Here is a 16,210-nt window from a genome sequence, read left to right as displayed (position 1 = left end):
AGGTCAGCAAAGCACGATATGGGGCTACGAGTGGTTTAAGATGGTGTTCACTGTGAATAGGATAGGTATTGGTGGGTAGTAGTGCTTCAAGACAGAAGAAGAAGAAGTTTGATAACTTATTTACAGTTACACATATACTCCACAATCCACCATAAGTTGCATGGCGGAGGGCACCTTGGACCATTACTATCCATTTCCTTTTCTGTTCCACTTTCAAATGGGGTGGGGTAACAATGACTGTCTATGCACCTCTGTTGGAGCCCTAAATACTCTTATCTTGTCTTTGTGGTCTTTAAACTAAATGTACATTGGTGGCAGTACAATCATACTGCAGTCAGTTGCAAATACTGGTACTCTAAATTTTCTCAATAGCCTTTCATAAAAATAACACTTTCTCCAGGAATTCCCATTTGAGTTCATGAAGCATCTTCGTAACGCTCGAGCACAGATCACATCTACCGGTAACAAATCTAGCAGAATGTCCCTAAACTTCATTGATGTCTGATATGGTTGGGATCCTGTCAGTTGGACATATTTACAATTTTGACTTTCAGCACAACCAGTTTCATATCACAGAACACAGTCTTCTTTGGCTGCCGGCAACATGTATTTGACATTACAGAAAATGAAGTAACTGAGTTATCTAATGCCCAAACAGGTTTGCTGTCAAAGATATTTCCTGATATCTTGGTAACTGATGCCAACAGGATTTTCATCCGTGGTGGCCTCACCTCCATCAGTGTTCACCTCACTCAATTTTCATGAATTTGAAGGCTAGGCAAGAGATAAGCGCTTCTGTGCGGCAACAGGAAACAACTACAGCATGCTGGAAAATGACTTCATCTTGGGTACAGTTATGTGCCTTGTCCCACAGGTTTCCTACAATCATCAGCAGTTGACTTGTCTGTAGGACTGTTGTGATGGTCAATGTCTTGCAGGGCAATAGTTGTCCAACATCTTGTTTCTCTGCAGTAGTGCACAACATGTCTAGGTCACCCACAGTGAAAATAAACTGGTTTTTTTTCTCCATCCTACAAATGTGTGTTGTTCTGCAGGGCATTATGCTTGGTGGAGGAATTGGTTGTACCTATGTTAGTCAGATACCCGGCTGTCATTTGATGGCTACAGCATAAGTCGGAGTTGACCAAGTCATTTGCCTTGGCACATTCTACTGCTGGCTAAGTCTGGTGCTAAAGACAGACAGATTTCTTCAACATTTTCCATTGCCTCCTGAAATATGAGGGTCTACATTCATGGCTGGTACCCATTACGTATTCAGTCCAACATTTCTAGCTGGCATGAACTGATGTTTGTCTTCTATTAGTATCTATTGTGTGGTGTGTGTGTGTGGCGTGTGTGGTGTGTGTGTGTGTGTGTGTGTGTGTGTGTGTGTGTGTGTGTGTTTTTTTTGACTTGACAAGTGCTCAATGGCAAGGTTATCAGCAATCCGAGACGTTTCAAAAGGACTGAATAAAGATAAAATCATTCAAATTGTTGCACACAGTGAGGATGAAACATAAAAAATGACACTTGTGTACTCAATCCCACATCACTCACATTCACTCACACAATAACTCTCTCTCGTGTCTTAAGACAAAGGAGAATATGCTTAAGTTGTTATACCAGCAATTGAAACACAAGTAAACAGCAGAGGAGCTAAAACAACAGCACTGGCAAATGTGACTGAGTATGTACTTAACAAGAAAACATGGGTGAGCCAGATATCCTGTTAACACATTAAGACCATCTCCCTAAGATCTTGGGAAAACTGTTGGGCAATTAACAAAACTTTAAAAACTCTCACTACATTTACTTTGCAGTCAGTTAAAATAGAGGGCATGTCTGTCAGCACATCTCCTGCTACCTTCTGGCCTGAAAATAAAACACAGTCTGATAACATGTGGTGCACAGTGATTTGTACACCACAAGCACCAAACACTGCAGGGTTTCCTCGCCAGAGCAAGAAGCCATGCATCATATGGCTGTGGCCTACGCGAAGATAAGTAAGGAGGACCTTGTCCCATCAATGTGACCAGAAGAAGGTACACCACAGCAGTGTTGTGGGCTTTACTAAATGGAACTTATCGTCTGTCATTTCCAACAACTAATTCTTCCATCGACACAAGACTGTGTCTCGACAGCAAGGGAATAGCATGCAGGGGTATGAAACACCACACTAACTGAAGATCACCACTTGCCTCTGTGGGTACTACATCCACCCTGCAATACCCTAGTGGACTTGTACAGAGCGGAAGACACCTCATTCCCTGCCCTTTGTAGTCAGAAGAGGGCATCCTGGATATTCTGGACTACTTTATCTGCTGGGTTTAGGTTTTTTAGAGAACGAAGGGCTCTCTGATAACTAGAATAGACAAGGAATTTAGTATTCTAATCACATCTCATCTGCTCCAGTGATAATTCCGTGTCTAAGACAGTAATGTCTTGAGGCAGCCGGGCATTGAGGATACAATCAGCAAAAACAACAGAGCAATCAATGAAGTCCCCCTGTTTCGCTCCATCTGTAAACACAGCTGTAGAGCTGTGTTGCTAAGCTAAAATGTCCTTAACTAATGTGGAGAAAAAGCATTCCACACACGGATGAGCAACTATATAGTATGCACATGAATTCGGAGCTGCAGGGAACTTACATGCCTGACACATCATGAGGAGTTGCTATCAGACTGTAAGTGGTAGTTCTCCAGCCTCAGCACAGAGACTGGGCAGGGCATGGGCTAGTTATACAACAACCCATGGCCAGCTTAATGTCCACATAGTGGATAGCGTCAATGATCTTTACATAAGAAGGCCTCACCAATCTATACACTGTGCAGCCGTAGTCTAGTGACAAATGCACGAAAGCCATATAAAACTGGAGGAGACATGCTCTGCCTGCTCCCCAAGGTCTGTGGCTAAGTCGCTTCATAATATCCAGTGACTTCAGAGGGCTTTCAGGTCTTTTAGGTGTGGCAACCACAAAAAACCTAAGTTGCAACCGACATGTCGCTGTTGCAACACTGGAGGAGGAATTGGAACAGCAAAATCGTCCATAAATAAGGAGTGTTGTACAGCTCTCCTTACTGTAGATGCCATACTGTTTATGGCTGTAGCAAAGAGCACAACACTTAAAACACTGCCCTGAAAAATGCCATTCTCCTGCTCAAAATGATCCAACAGTATGTCACCAACACGGGACTTAAAAATCTGGTTAGACAGGAAAGACGGTGTGAAGATGGGGAGGTGGCCACGAAAGTCCCATTGGTGAAGTTGCTCTAGAGTACTATGCCTCCAACTAGTGCTGAATGCCTTACTGATGTCAAAGAATACATTGAGACAGTGACGTTTATGTAACAAAGCCTGCTGAATAGCCACCTCTACAAAGGTCAGGTTGTAAACAGTGGACTGAAATCTATGGAACCCACATTGGGAATGGCTAAAGAGCTGCCTGGTCTCCAACAACCAGACCAGATGACAGTTAACCATTCATTCCATGGCCTTTCCAATACAGCTCGTTAAGGTAATACTCCAATAACTACTTGGAAATATGGAGTCCTTTCCTGGTTCGAGAAGAGGGATCAAAACTGCTCTCGCCAAGGGTTGGGCAAAGTGACTTGTCTGACATATCAAATTAAAACATTTAAGGAAACTTTCCTTGCATGCTGTAGGCAAATGTCAAAGCATCAGTGCCAGGTTTTGTTGCGACCGGGCACAGTATCACAAGTATCAAACAATGCCGTTTCCAGCTCCCACATGGAAAAAGGGTATTTGTAAGATTTGAACTGCTGCATCTGAAGTTCAACTTGCCCCTCTCTGCAGTTGCATCATAGCGGCAAAACACCAAATCCTGGCTGGCACTGTCAGTAGTCTGAGCAAAATCTCTGCCACGCCTGAGCAATGTCTCTGGGCATAGTTTGGAGACACCTTTGTTTCAGCAGCGCTGCTGCAGGTAAACTAATTACTGTATTTACCAGAAATCCTCCTGACGGCTCCCATACATTTGTAGATCAAGAGTCCAGGAATGTCTGCCACAGTTGCTGACCCAAAAGGTTGTGATATTGTCTGCTGTTGGGTGGTACTTAAATCACCAAAGAACAGGATGCCTGTCCCATTGCTGAGCGGCACTCACCAATCCACCAAGGAACAGGTTGCCTCCTAATCTGACTTGAGGGCTTTATATAAGATTGATAAGTCAATGGCATGATGGATCACTCGTGTAATGTGGTCCACTAATTACCGAACACTATCATGGTATTCCAACACAGCCAGCTGGCTGAACAATATCCAGTTAGCCCTGCTGTCCATTCATTTTGATGGTGTCTGTTTAGGTAGTACTCCATCCAGTAGGTGGATCACAGTGAAAAGTGTTCACTGGAATGAAGGTCATCAGTTGTTTACCAATGAGTGGAGTCACCAGCAGAGCAGCATACAAGAGAGGTCGATGGCTGATGACAACCCAGTAGCAGCCAAGAAATTAGTGGAACTGCCCATAATGAGGATGTACAGCACCTGTGACATCATGACGTTCTCCAAGATTCAACCCCTAGGGCAAGTATAGTGCAAGCCCCATAATACATTATCGGCATTGAAATCACCCGATAGGAGAATTGGGCAGGGTAGTTGTTCAATAAAGTCTGTGAAGGTCTCAGAGTCAACTGCGTCCTGTGGTGGTAAATACAGGGAGCATGTAGTGATCTTCTGACCCACATGAACTGCAACAACTATTGCTTGCAAGTCTGTAAGCAAGGAGAGAGCAGAGGAAAGGTGTGTGTTATTGACAAACACACCAACTTCTTCCTTGGCTCTGCCCCAGTGAGGTCATCCTTTCAGTGGAGGGTATACCCCCTAGGGCCAGGGTGTCAGTGGCTTTAAAAATCTTTCTTGTAAACAAAGGCACAAGAAGTGTGTCTATGTCAGTAGACTCACCTCCTCCACGTGTCCCGAACCCACTAATGTTCCACAGAAGCCATCTCTCATGAGGGTAGGATTTTTATCCTGTCTTTCCATCACAAGGGAAGCTTGCAATGCGTGGAGGCTCAGTCTTGGGTTGAGATGATTGCCCAATCCAACATCATGGTCCATTAGCTATACAAAAGAATCATGAGAGATGTCAGAGAGGAAGACGATGACATCGTCACATTGTTTACTTTCCGACCTTGTCATTGGTGCATGCCTGGGCTTTGACTTTTTGCCCTGGGCTTCAGAGATACTACCATGGTTGTGGTAGTGGCAGCACTGGATGGTGTACCAGACTGAATATTCGGAGGGGTCTGCAATGTCTGGAACCACTGCCTTTTCCAAAGTTCTGTGGGGAGGAACAAAATAACTAAAGCTTAACAAGTGCATTGACAAATGCAGGTACTAGTGCTGACACTAGTAACCTCCGTTTGGGTAGCAACATCGGCTTTCTGCACTGGCTGTTTAAGAACTGAAGCAAAGAAGATAGCAACATTGGGGGCAGCATGGCTTTATACATCTTTCTGGCCTCACCATCTGGGGGGCGCTTTGTAGTCTTCAACTCGTGTATCTTCCATTCTTCGTGATATACACTGCAGTCCCAAGTCCACATAAAGTGAGTCCCAGAGCAATTAACACACACTTCAAAGGAGATGCACAGGCAACTCCTTGGCGGGCAGCCTAACCATACTTGCCATAAATGGCTTCTCTTGTGAACACAAGAGTACTATGCCCAAAATACTGGCATCTGCAGCAGCACATTGGGGTGGGGACATAAGGTCGCACTCTTAGGCAAAGAAAGCCTGCCTCAGTGTGCTCAGGATGTTTCGTGCTCTTGATCATCAGGGTTGAGGAGCTGGATCTTACTAGATCCCCGTTCAGCCTTTTCATTATGTTTTGTACATCAACTTTACTTTCTGGAGCCCACTCACCTTTCCTTTCCTCCTTGGGAATGTCTACCAGATCCCTGAATGTCCCAACACCTCTGCTGTAATTCAAGATGGTGTGTAGTCCAGTTTCGATGGTATACTGTATACCAGCATGTGTTCTGTTGCTAGAGATGATACTTTCAGAATGAACTCCTGAGTCAGGAGGACTGTCTACATGAACGATCTTGTTTGATTGGGTGTTGGCACCTACCAGCAGCCCACTCTTTCCACTAAGAGTAGGAGAGAATTTCAAGGGTTCCATTTCAGTTCCACTACCAGCTAGGGAAATAAAAGTCCACCTAGACAGAGACCCACATGCCTAAGCAAGCCTGGGTCACCCAGAGGTTGTCTGCTAATAACTGTTCCACCTAAACAGCCACTCATCTCATCAGCATGCAACACCTTTTTAAATAAAAGTTTTTTGATAGGGGTTTCTGCTATCCTCACAATCTGGACAGTGAAGCCAAACTTGACTGCCAAGATCCTTGTTCCCTGCCATGTGGTGGCAGGTAATGATCAAATGGTCATTACTTCATTATGTCATTATGAAATGAAAAACTTTCTGTGCGTGGTTTCCACCGACATTTGCTGCCTACAAGAGCCTGAAAACTAATTTTGCAGTCAGCCAGAAAGTGATGGAGAACATACTGACCCTAATATTCAGTCTGCAAGTTCACATTACTCTTTTTGCTCATTGAAAGAAAATTTTCCTACGTGCTATTTACTCGGCAGGATCAGGAACTATGAATGAGTTTTAACTAACTGAAATAGTATTGTAACTAATATCCCTATCAGAAACAGTACTATTAACAGTTCAAAGGTGACCTCTAAGGGAAGTTCCAAGTAAAATGGTCTATCACCCTGATTTCTAATCACCAAAAGTTAATTGCTCACCCTGAAAGTGGAAAATAATCTCACCATTTGCCATGCAATTTTGTCAGCATTAAGGGTAGCACACAAGCAGTTACTTCCGTGAAATCTAAATGACTCAGGACAGTGTACAGTCCTCATGAGTTCACTACCTAATTTTACCGAAAATGCATGCACGTCTGCCCAACTCTGACATCATCTGAGGCTCAACACACATTGGCATTTGACTGATGCAGACAGTTTGCTATCTCGGTGTAAATTGTGTCCTACCACTGCCTCTCTGGTGGTATTTTCATAGGAGCACAGTGGATCACCAAAAGGAACATCTGTCATCAACCACCCTGGGCACAGGTAACAGTATCTAAATGACCCCTCTTTCTCAGACACGTTTTGAAAAATAGTTATTTTATTTTTCAATTTCACTCTTAAATTATGGTGCAATCCTTTCTATGTTAAGCACAAATGGGTTACGATGACGTGTCACTGGCAGTAGTGAACTGGGCTATGTTCAGGCACGCGTGTTTTCCTCTGTACCTCTTACAATGATAGTGTTTGTTTAGCCCCACTGAGACACACAACACTCCACCTCTGTGCTACATTGTGGTTGCTGAAGCATGCCCAGGGCTTATGGTGATAGAGGACTGATAATGATTATCAGCCCCCAGCTCAGGAACCCAAGGGTAACCAAGCCCGTACCCACAAATGAATTCTGGGTCGCAGAGGGGCTTTCCTTGCACTAAGCACACTTGCTGCTGATTATCACCAAATGTTTTCTTCAGTTCATACTGAAATTTCACCTACTGTTGAGCTGCATCATCCAGGTAAAAGTACACATCTGCTAAACACATCAAGTCACCCCACCTCTTCTATTTGGCGACTCAGTTGGATCATTTCAGACATTTTGTCTGGGCGTCTCCGAAAAACTCTGATGGATACCCTGATGTTCAGTTGACTTACTTTTTTTTGCAATCCTTTGATCTCCTGAATACAAGGATCTCGAGGATGATGTACTACTTGTATTCCAGTCCCTATCTGCTTAGGGAATGGCTTTTCCATTGCCTAATTGTAGCCGCAGTGATGTAGGTGTTTTGAAGTATCATCATATCCATCAATCATCATGTCTAACCCACAATACAGTCCAAATCCAAAAGCACAGTTGTCAATGAAGTATAGCACTATGCACAGAGCACATTTATTATGAACACCCGTGTACAGACAGAACAGCACTTAACTCTTGGATGAGGAATGCTGCTATTCATACAGATACTGAATATTCCCACATATACAAACAAGAAATTTTGAAATCCTTCCAGAAACGGTAAATACTAAATAACAAACAATTACTGGTCGTCAGGTTTGAACTAGTGAATAGTAGCACCCCAGCCAGTGACACTAACCATGAAGCCATGTTGCACACAGCACTTGCTCACTCATATCAGGGCATAATGGTTGATAAGTACTTTGATTATCCATCATCACGCCCTGATATAAGGGACACCCCACCCAATATCTTTACTTCTTCTCCTTCAGTGGTGTTCTGTCACTCAGCCAACCTCCACAATATCCTACTCCATCAGGCCACTCCCAAACCCAACCCATTTCCACATGTACCATATCCCTGTGGCTTGCCCAGGTGTAAGATCTGCCTGATCCATCCACCCAATTCTTCCCATTCCAATCCTCTCACAGGCTTATCCCACCCCATCAGACACTGGGCCACTGTGAAAGCACCCATGTCGTGTACCAGTTCTGCTGCACTCACTGCTCAGCTGTTTCTATTAATATGACTACCAACCAGCTATCTGCCACGATTAATTGCCACTACCAAACTGTGACCAAGAGCACAATGGGCCACCATGTTACACAACATGCAGCTGAACATAACAAGCTGTGTTTCAATGGCTGCTTCACAACCCAGGCTGTCTGTATCCCCCTTTCCACCATCAGTTTTTCTGAACTGCACAGATGGGAGTTATCCTTACAACACATTCTCCACTCCTGAAATCGTCCAGGCCTCAAATTATCAAATTATGGTAACCCAATGCCCCCCCCCCCCCCCGCAAAAAAAAAAAAAAAAAAAAAAAAAAAAAATATCTGCCCCTCTGTCCTATCACCTCCTCCCAACTCATGTCCACTCACCTCACTGTGCGCTGTTGTCTGCCAATGCAGCCACCAATCTTTCACCCTTTTCTGCTCCTGTCCTTTGCACTCCCTTTTCTTTCCTTCCCTTTCCTCTCCCCGCCCCATCCCCCATGGATTGTTGTTCCTGTTCGATGCATTACAGCTTCAGTTTGGCGTGAGCAACCAGAAATAGTGGTTATGTGTACAAGAGATGTACTTGCTTTTGTGAAAGCACATGTGTTTTTCTTTTCTGATGAAGGCTCTGGCTGAAAGTTTAAAGTGTAATAGTCTTTTCAGTGTGTGTGTGTCTGCATCTCAATGTGTCAGCTCTACAGTGAGTAGCAACCTACCTTGCCAATAACTTATTATTCCATCCTGGACTTTCCACTAATTGATAAAAGTATTAACTTTGTGATATGTGTAATATATTAAGTTCGTTACAAGTGCATGTTCTGTAATGTCAGATGTACGCAAATAAACAAAAATTCATTGCACAGATAATCCTTCAATGTAATAACTAAATATAATAAAAAAATAATCAAAATGTTAAACAGATAGAATAAAAATACGGTCAAAACTTATGTTGTGATGAGCACTAAAATTATATTTGTCCCTTGGTGACCACCTTGACAAACATATTATGTAATCCATTATTAATTCATGGTGTTTCCCCAGAAAGATTAAATATTTGCCAGCGTTGGGCCCCTCTATAAGAAGGATGACCCCACAGATGTCAGTAACTACTGTCAAGTTTCATAGCTTACATCATTTTCTCAAAATTCTTGTGAAGGTATTGCATTCCAGGATTGCTGTCCACCTGTAAAGTAATGGGATACTTAGCCAACCACAGTTTGGATTTCAAAACTGTAGACCTACTGATCTCCTCTGTATAACTAATCCAACTTACATTAGTATACTGAAGAACACACACATCAGTGCTACAGATTTTATTGGAATTTATTAAAAGATTAAGAAATTCATAACTGAAAGAGGAGACAGGCAAGACCATACCATTTCACAACTACCATTCCCACTTGTGCTATAGGCAGCTTTCAGATTGTTAATCTGTGAAAATGAAGAAGAAATGTGGGTTAATGGACATACCTGAACTACTTTCAATTTGTTGCTGACACTGTACTGTTCAGTTCTAATGCAGATAAGCTACAAAATAAATAGAAACAATTAAAAGAGTACTTTTGGAAGTAGGCCAGAAAATCAATTCCAATATGTCAAATAAGACGTATAAAAAAAAATTAAAAAAGAAAATAGTAGGAAATAAAAATGAAGTTATAGAACCAATAAAAACAAGTTCTTGTATTTACAGCAGGTGATGGAAACAACTGAATGGACAGAAGGAGAAACCACACACATGCACGCTCTCTCTCTCTCTCTCTCTCTCTCTCTCTCTCTCTCTCTCTCTCTCTCTCAAAACTTATTACCAGTTGCAATGAGACACGAAATGTTAAAGTGAACCTATTCAAAAGCTGAGGTTTCCATAGCAAGCTGTGGATGCTGTGGGTGGATGTGTATCACAAACTGCTAGGATATACAGGAAACTAAACAATTTAACCAGGAAATGGACTGGGGTGGAAGATGTAAATGTTGTTGTTGTTGTTGTTGTTGTCTTCAGTCCTGAGACTGGTTTGATGCAGCTCTCCATGCTACTCTATCCTGTGCAATCTGCTTCATCTCCTAGTACCTACTGCAACCTACATCATTCTGAATCTGCTTAGTGTATTCATCTCTTGGTCTCCCTCTACGATTTTTACCCTCCACGCTGCCCTCCAATGCTAAATTTGTGATCCCTTGATGCCTCAAAACATGTCCTACCAACCGATCCCTTCTTCTAGTCAAGTTGTGCCACAAACTTCTCTTCTCCCCAATCCTATTCAATATCTCCTCATTAGTTACGTGATCTACCCATCTAATCTTCAGCATTCTTCTGTAGCACTACATTTCGAAAGTTTCTATTCTCTTCTTGTCCAAACTAGTTATCGTCCATGTTTCACTTCCATACATGGCTACACTCCAAACAAATACTTTCATAAATGACTTCCTGATACATAAATCTATATTCGATGTTAACAAATTTCTCTTCTTGAGAAACGCTTTCCTTGCCATTGCCAGTCTACATTTTACATCCTCTCTACTTCGACCATCATCAGTTATTTTACTTCCTAAATAGCAAAACTCCTTTACTACTTTAAGTGTCTCATTTCCTAATCTAATTCCCTGAGCATCACCCGACTTAATTCGACTACATTCCATTATCCTCGTTTTGCTTTTGTTGATGTTCATCTTATATCCTCCTTTCAAGACACTGTCCATTCCGTTCAACTGCTCTTCCAAGTCCTTTGCCGTCTCTGACAGAATTACAATGTCATCGGCGAACCTCAAAGTTTTTATTTCTTCTCCATGAATTTTAATACCTACTCCAAATTTTTCTTTTGTTTCCTTTACTGCTTGCTCAATATACAGATTGAATAACATCGGGGGGAGGCTACAACCCTGTCTCACTCCTTTCCCAACCACTGCTTCCCTTTCATGCCCCTCGACTCTTATTACTGCCATCTGGTTTCTGTATAAATTGTAAATAGCCTTTCGCTCCCTGTATTTTACCCCTGCCACCTTCAGAATTTGAAAGAGAGTATTCCAGTCAACATTGTCAAAAGTTTTCTCTAAGTCTACAAATGCTAGAAACGTAGGTTTGCCTTTTCTTAATCTTTCTTCTAAGGTAAGTCGTAAGGTCAGTATTGCCTCATGTGTTCCAACATTTCGACGGAACCCAAACTGATCCTCCCCGAGGTCCGCATCTACCAGTTTTTCCATTCGTCTGTAAAGAATTCGCGTTAGTATTTTGCAGCTGTGACTTATTAAACTGATAGTTCGGTAATTTTCACATCTGTCAGCACCTGCTTTCTTTGGGATTGGAATTATTATATTCTTCTTGAAGTCTGAGGGTATTTCACCTGTCTCATACATCTTGCTCACCAGCTGGTAGAGTTTTGTCATGACTGGCTCTCCCAAGGCCGTCAGTAGTTCTAATGGAGTGTTGTCTACTCCGGGGGCCTTGTTTCGACTCAGGTCTTTCAGTGCTCTGTCAAACTCTTCACGCAGTATCTTACCTCCCATTTCGTCTTCATCTACATCCTCTTCCATTTCCATAATATTGTCCTCAAGTACATCGCCCTTGTATAAACCTTCTATATACTCCTTCCACCTTTCTGCCTTCCCTTCCTTGCTTAAAACTGGGCTGCCATCTGAGCTCTTGATATTCATACACATGGTTCTCTTCTCTCCAAAGGTCTCTTTAATTTTCCTGTAGGCAGTATCTATCTTACCCCTAGTGAGATAAGCTTCTACATCCTTACATTTGTCCTCTAGCCATCCCTGCTTAGCCATTTTGCACTTCCTGTCCATCTCATTTTTGAGATGTTTGTATTCCTTTTTGCCTGCTTCATTTACTGCATTTTTGTATTTTCTCCTTTCATCAATTAAATTCAATATTTCTTCTGTTACCCAAGGATTTCTAGCAACCCTCGTCTTTTTTCCTACTTTATCCTCTGCTGCCTTCACTACTTCATCCCTCAGAGCTACCCATTCTTCTTCAACTGTGTTTCTTTCCCCCATTGCTGCCAATTGTTCCCTTATGCTCTCCTTGAAACTCTGTACAACCTCTGGTTCTTTCAGCTTATCCAGATCCCATGTCCTTAAATTCCCACCTTTTTGCAGTTTCTTCAGTTTTAACCTACAGGTCATAACCAATAGATTGTGGTCAGAGTCCACATCTGCCCCTGGGAATGTCCTACAATTTAAAACCTGATTCCTAAATCTCTGTCTTACCATTATATAATCTATCTGATACCTTTTAGTATCTCCAGGATTCTTCCATGTATACAACCTTCTTTTATGATTCTTGAACCAAGTGTTAGCTATGATTAAGTTATGCTCTGTGCAAAATTCTACCAGACGGCTTCCTCTTTCATTTCTTAGCCCCAATCCATATTCACCTACTATGTTTCCTTCTCTCCCTTGTCGTACTGACGAATTCCAGTCACCCATGACTATTAAATTTTCGTCTCCCTTCACTACCTGAATAATTTCTTTTACCTCATCATACATTTCATCAATTTCTTCATGATCTGCAGAGCTAGTTGGCATATAAACTTGTACTACTGTCGTAGGCATGGGCTTCATGTCTATCTTGGCCACAATAATGCGTTCACTATGCTGTTTGTAGTAGCTTACCCGCATTCCTATTTTCCTATTCATTATTAAACCTACTCCTGCATTACCCCTATTTGATTTTGTATTTATAACCCTGTATTCACCTGACCAAAAGTCTTGTTCCTCCTGCCACCGAACTTCACTAATTCCCACTATATCTAACTTTAACCTATCCATTTCCCTTTTTAAATTTTCTAACCTACCTGCCCAATTAAGGGATCTGACATTCCACGCTCCGATCCGTAGAATGCCAGTTTTCTTTCTCCTGATAACGACGTCCTCCTGAGTAGTCCCCGCCCTGAGATCCGAATGGGGGACTATTTTACCTCCGGAATATTTTACCCAAGAGGACGCCATCATCATTTAATCATACAGTAAAGCTGCATGTCCTCGGGATAAATTACAGCTGTAGTTTCCCCTTGCTTTCAGCTGTTCACAGTACCAGCACAGCTAGGCCGTTTTGGTTCATGTTGCAAGGCCATATCAGTCAATCATCCAGACTGTTGCCCCTGCAACTACTGAAAAGGCTGCTGCCCCTCTTCAGGAACCACATGTTTGTCTGGCCTCTTAACAGATACCCCTCCGTTGTGGTTGCACCTACGGTACGGCCATCTGTATCGCTGAGGCACGCAAGCCTCCCCACCAATGGCAAGGTCCATGGTTCATGGGGGGGAAGATGTAAATATGACTATAGAAATATGACTATAGAAAATGTAATGGTGATGGGTGGAACACACAGCCAAGTGAATAGATGGCAGATACAGCAAGGAATCTTTTACTGGATTCAATGAGGGGGAAAAAAAGGACTGAACTGACAACCTAACAGAAGGTGGGTACATGACATTAGGAAACATGCTTGAGCAGTATGAATGTGTGTAGCTAAAGACCATATTTCATGGGAAAGTCTACAAAAGGCCTTTAAACAGCAGTGGATGTCACAATTTATCTATTTGTCCCACCAAACCATTCTTGTATAACACAAACACATGGTGATACACAAAGCATACATTATGATATTGGGCAAGTCATACTATAATGTCAAGGATGAAGACATGAGGTGATGTGATGATAAATCACAAACACAATTTTACAGAGATATTATTTATTACTATGTTGTTTTAGTTCCATGTCCCACTCAAATATACACAAAATAAGTACCTACTTGGCATAGTTACAGATTACAACTTATTACATGGCTATTACAGTTTTCACATTTCTCTTGCCCACACTCAAAGTAGAAAACTGGCACAACTGAAGATGGTACAAACACAAAACATTTATCTCCCACACATTTTTACATTAGTGTTTATTTCATTTACAAAAAACAATTCCTGCAATTGATTTCATATTTTTTGTTCATATATGGAGCAAAAACTCAGATACAGTGCAAAAACAATGATCATGCAAGAAGGTTTTCAGACTCCTATTACACAAAGACAGAGGCTTCATGTTTTCTTTATTTTTTATTTCTGATGGCATACTTTTGTAAAGTTGTATGACTTGTTTAAATGCTGAATTTTTTAAAGGCAGAGATATCTCTGAACACTGACTAATTTCCTGTCTCACACCATAACCACGGACATGGATATTTTTTGATGAATTTTACACTGCTACTTATTACAAAGTTATACATTTCTGGTATGTAGAGACTGGTAACAAGTAAAATGATCGATTTTTGAAAGTGGAGTCCACAACTGTCCGTTGGCTTTGCACGCTTCATTGCTCTCACAGGTCTCTTCGGAACGAGGAGAATGAGACATGTGGATAATCTCCCCAGAATATGATTCCATAATGCATTACACTACGAAACTGAGCACAACAAACAGTAAATGGTCCCTCAGATTTTGCAGCATGCAAGGATGCATAAGGCATAGCACACTTTATTCAGCTTACTATAAGTTTCACTGATGTGCATTTACCATTTTAAGATGTTCTGGATCTACAGGTCTAAATATCTTGTTGCTGATGTAGAAAATGGAAGATATTTCAGAGCTACTTATTTTCACATTGGGCACAAATTTCTTGGTTCTCAGGTGAAAGTTCAGGTAGGTTGTTTTCCTTCTGTTGACCACCACATTATTTCTGGCAAACAAATTACTCAATTCACCTGTAACTCCTATTATGGAACAGAATTGGTCCAAGCATTGAACCTTGGGCACAACTTGTGCAACCATCTCCATAATCAGAATAGTAAATTTTTGATTCGCCCTGGATCTCCATAATCAGAATAGTAAATTTTTGATATGCCCTGGATCTTTGTCTAGTCAAATTTTGCAGTCTATAGCACGAATCACATTTGACACATCTGGGAAGACCCCTCATGATGAAAATTCAGATTGTAAATCTATCAACGCAGTTGTGAAGCAAGATTAATTTTTAACATGCTGTCAAAAATGAGGTCATTGAAGATCAAGGATAAGCTCAATTATTACAAGGCTGGGCATTTGACTGGTTGTGTCCCTTTTAGAGGAAAAATCTCATCATTTGTTTTTAATAAATTTGGGGACATCATGAAAACTTTAAACCTGGATATAATCAGCAATAAATAAATCAACAGCCATATTTTCATCTCTGATTTATTCCAGAGGCAACTGATTTTGGCATTCCATTATGCCATCATCATGCCCTCTATAGTGACGTAGTGTCTGAGCTCATATTGCCAGAAAAAATATCATGCAAAAGCAAATCAGTATCCACACCAAAATATGTAACATGACTACAAACGTGTAAACAATCTGTGCTCAGATTGTTTATGAGTGTAGAACCATTTTACATATGCTGGTATGGATATTGGTTCGCTTTTGCATTATATTTTGTCTAGCAATATAAGCTTGGCCACTATGCCACCATAGAAGACCAGATGATGGCATAATGGAATGCCAAAACCAGATCCTGCTGGAATAAATCAGAGATGAAAATACAGCTGTTAGTTTATTTATTGCTGGTTAATGTCATCCTAACATCCCTCCTAGCAAGGACGGATGAAATGAATCTAAAACTGGATGTTCATAAGGGATTTAAACACGTCTCCAAAATATGGCTCCAGTGTCTTTAGCACAGTGTTACTTTGCTCAATTTTGTAATTAGAGATCAATGAGAGGCATTTTTCTGAA

At 41.6% G+C, this 16,210-nt stretch overlaps 1 protein-coding gene across 2 annotated transcripts in view; it reads right to left on the bottom strand.

Annotated features, from left to right (window-relative positions):
- LOC126266595 (vezatin-like) overlaps positions 1-16,210 on the bottom strand; it is a 102,169-nt gene that overhangs the window by 68,813 nt on the left and 17,146 nt on the right. The window lies entirely within an intron of this gene.

Source organism: Schistocerca gregaria, chromosome 4 (assembly GCF_023897955.1).
Source record: "Schistocerca gregaria isolate iqSchGreg1 chromosome 4, iqSchGreg1.2, whole genome shotgun sequence".
Lineage (NCBI taxonomy): Eukaryota > Metazoa > Arthropoda > Insecta > Orthoptera > Acrididae > Schistocerca > Schistocerca gregaria.
This window is presented reverse-complemented; position numbering and strand designations above follow the sequence as displayed.